The 3,682-nt window shown below is 29.2% G+C and overlaps 1 pseudogene across 1 annotated transcript; it reads left to right on the top strand.

Moving 5' to 3' along the window:
• The first annotated feature begins 289 nt into the window (after nucleotides 1-289).
• On the top strand, nucleotides 290-1,515 carry LOC149880086 (torsin-1A pseudogene; annotated as a pseudogene). The gene has a single exon (XR_016446247.1). The product of XR_016446247.1 is annotated as a torsin-1A pseudogene (transcript).
• The last annotated feature ends 2,167 nt before the right edge of the window (nucleotides 1,516-3,682 follow it).

The raw sequence follows: 3,682 nt of genomic DNA, 5'->3' as shown, positions 1-3,682 counted from the left end.
GTGATAAAAACATGTGTCTTTGCAACAAAAATTCAAATTTATAAAATGTTTGTAACTACCAACCTTTCTCCTTAAATTGCCGAATATATATATATATATATATATATATATATATATATATATATATATATATATATATATATATATATATATATACACTATGGTTATTCACTTTAATATTTGTAGAAAAACGATTGAAGATACAATATGAATTCCTATATATTTACAAAAATTCCATGAGTGTTTTAGTTATGAGTATTTTGTTAATTTTAATTACTTCTACTTTTTTCTTTTTCAATAAAACTATTCTGTGTGATGAAAACTTAAAACTTTAAGTTGGGTATTACAAGAATTGTGTCTGAACCCTGTAAAAATCTGAAAATGTAAATTATCATTATTATATAAACTAAATATGAGTAGTAGCAAGATAATATAAATACAGCGAGAGAATAATGCCATTAATTTTTTTTTATAGCAAAACTCTACAGCTATTATTATGAACCTCACGATAAGAAAAATAAAGCTGACCAAGAAAACCTTTCGAATTATTGTAAATGGAATTTAGATAACAAAGGATTTGAAATTATATTGAATAATTCTCTATTTGGGCAGCATTTAGTAAATAAAATAGTTCCTAAAGCTGTGAAATTTCACACCGACCTCAAAATTCCAAAAAAGGCACTAGTTTTGTCTTTTCATGGATCGACGGGTACTGGTAAAACTTTTGTATGTGATACTTTTGCGAATCATTTATTCAACATGAAGAATCATCAAGGGTTAGTAAAAAAAAGTATTGGAACAACATATACAAAAAATCATAACTTGGAAGAATACAAAGAAAATTTAAAAGCTTTCATTGAATCATCTGCAAGTAAATGTGAACGCAATTTATTCGTATTTGATGAAGTAGATAAAATGCCCGTTGGTCTTGCAGGTGTTATAAAGCCCTATTTAGATTTCCATGATTCAATAAATGGCAAAGATTATCGAAAAAATATTTTTATTTTTCTAAGTAACACTGTTAGTGACAAGATAAACGATTTTGTTTTAAAACATATGGCTGAGGGTAAACGCAGAGAAGATATTACTTATTTAGATTTAAATCAATTATTCTCCTCCAATGCGTTCAACGATTTAAATAGCTCTGATTATATCTTATCAAAATCAGTAGACTTTTATGTTCCATTTCTACCACTGGATCGTAATCATATAAAGCAATGTGCAGCGGCAGAATGTAAAAGACTTAAAGTTCCATTTAATGATAGCCTACTTAACAACATTGCTGATGAATTGCATTATTTTCCCAGTGATAAAAAGCTTTTTTCTGAAAATGGCTGCAAACAAATTCAAAACAAACTTGCTTTGCAAGCGGATGTTTAATTTGGTATGCAAGTGGAAAATTAGCGCATTCTTAAATTCGATTTATAAACATAAATTGATAAGTATTTTAAATTTGAAAGTTAACAAGTTTTATATCGGTAAATTTTTTGGCAAATTCTTTCGTGAGCTTTGAGGGAGCTATTCTCTGTATTGTTAATTAATTTTTTTTTTTTTGTCTGTCACTGAAAATAAGTTTCCTTTTGTTTTTACTTATGAATTCTACTAACATACTACGTTTTAGCAAATAGCTGCGCATTTTACGTTAGAACGTTTCTAGAGATTCCCAGCAGGCAAAAAGATATTTAAAATGCATCTTTATAAATCTGAAAACTGGTCTAAAAGACATCTTAATTCACGTCGTGAATCAAGGCTAAATAGACCTTTATCATATAGACGTCTTTTAGATGCAATTTATTCGATAAAAAATAAATAAAATAGGTGCATATTGCACATATTTTATGCATCTAAAATGATGCACCTTTATCTAAAATATTTCGACTTTTCACTGTACAACCATTATTTGCATACCTCTTGCAGATCTGGATTGTTGTATGTAAATAAACAGTATATTTGAGCAACAGTCAGGAAGTTATCAACATATTTCTTACGAAGATTCTCTGATCTATTGTAGCAGTTTTCACATTTTTAAAACATTTTTAAATGGCCACAAATATGCTTTCAATTATTTTGGTCAATCTTTTCATCCTTGCCGTTTTTACTGAATCAATCGCTAAGACCAACAGAAAAATTAGCTACTTTTTTTTTAGTCTTGATTCTTTTATGCCATGCATACCAAGAATTGCTGATTTGCATATGGAAATAGTCTTTTCCTGATATGTTAAAGAAAAAGAAAAGCTGCTTCGATCCTTAGCATCTTCTTTTCTTGGCCTTCAATGTGATTCAATATCAGGATTTATACTTATGTATCCATGTAGAAGCACATTTTAATTCCTTAAGAGAAGTAAAAGCTTCTTTGTCTTTCATCTTCAAAAAGTTTTCTCGAGCATTTATAACAGCATTCCACAATGAAAGGTTCCCTTTGATGGCTTTAGCTTGTTACCTCAACGTGTGTACATCTCCTAAAAAGATATAACTTCATTTTCTAACTATTAATTTTATAATATTGAACACAGCAACAAAAAATTTTAATATAAAGTATTAACAATTTACTAATAAAAACAAGTTAAAAGTGCAGTATTGTAATATAAAATCATGATAATAATAACTTTGAAGGTTTTGATTTGATTAAATTTAATGTTATTTCCACAAAATCTACTATATATAACTAGATCTAATGTAATACTTATATGCTATTATTATAGGGTGTTCAGAAAAATTTTTTTTTTGAAAATACGAGCTCCCTGGTAATTTTCCCATTTGACTTGATAAGATATGACCATTATTCAAATTTCAGGTCAATACCTGCTGATTTTACATTGCCTTTTAAAGTTATCATGAATTATTAAAGTTTAATCTTATTCATGAATTTGGGATAATAATGCAGAACATTAATTAATACCTTTAATTGATTGCGACTATGAATCTAAACATAAAAATTGCTACAAGAACACAATGATATAATGAGTTGATTTAGACTTTTATGCAAAATAAAAAATGTTTGAGATTCAAGTAATTACTAGTTTATTAAATGAGTAACAAAACAAAGTTATATATAACTTTAATTTCCTTATTATTTGTATTTGGTCTAGGATAATTCCTAGACGTGAGGTTTGACAAGGGATTACGAAACTAGCTTATTGTCTCAGCGTTTCGTTTAGCCACGCATGCGTGCGAAGATCACTGTTATTGCGCATCATTTATAATAAACCGTGCAAACCACTTCTGCATTATAAATCATTTGATTTAAGCGTAAACAAAACTATTTATAATTTAACTGATAATGTCGATTTTTGTTCCTGATAAAGTGTTTTTGCGGGGAATTCTTCTTCATTACTTTAACATGAAGAAAAGTGCTACCGAAAGTCATCGTATTTTGGTTGAAGTTTATGGTGGCCATGCTCTAGCTGAGCGAACGTGTCAGAAGTGGTTTGCACGGTTTAAAAGTGGTGATTTTTTTTTGGAAGACCAAGAGCGACCAGGACAGCCGAAAAAATTTGAAGATGCAGAATTGGCAGCATTGCTCGATCAGGATTCTTGTCAAACGCAAGAGGACCTTGCAAAATCGTTAGGAGTTGAACAATCAACAGTTTCCAGACGCCTCAAAGCCATGGGTATGATTTAAAAAATGTCTTATTGGGTTTCACATGAATTGAAAGACAGACGTGGAAAGAAGAAAGACCAT

Source organism: Hydra viridissima, unplaced genomic scaffold, assembly GCF_058129835.1.
Source record: "Hydra viridissima isolate aposymbiotic clone 2 unplaced genomic scaffold, HvirCarnegie_v1 scaffold_13, whole genome shotgun sequence".
In the NCBI taxonomy this organism is placed as follows: Eukaryota; Metazoa; Cnidaria; class Hydrozoa; order Anthoathecata; family Hydridae; genus Hydra; species Hydra viridissima.
Note: the sequence above shows the minus strand (reverse complement) of the source record. Positions and strands in the feature narration are given on the sequence as shown.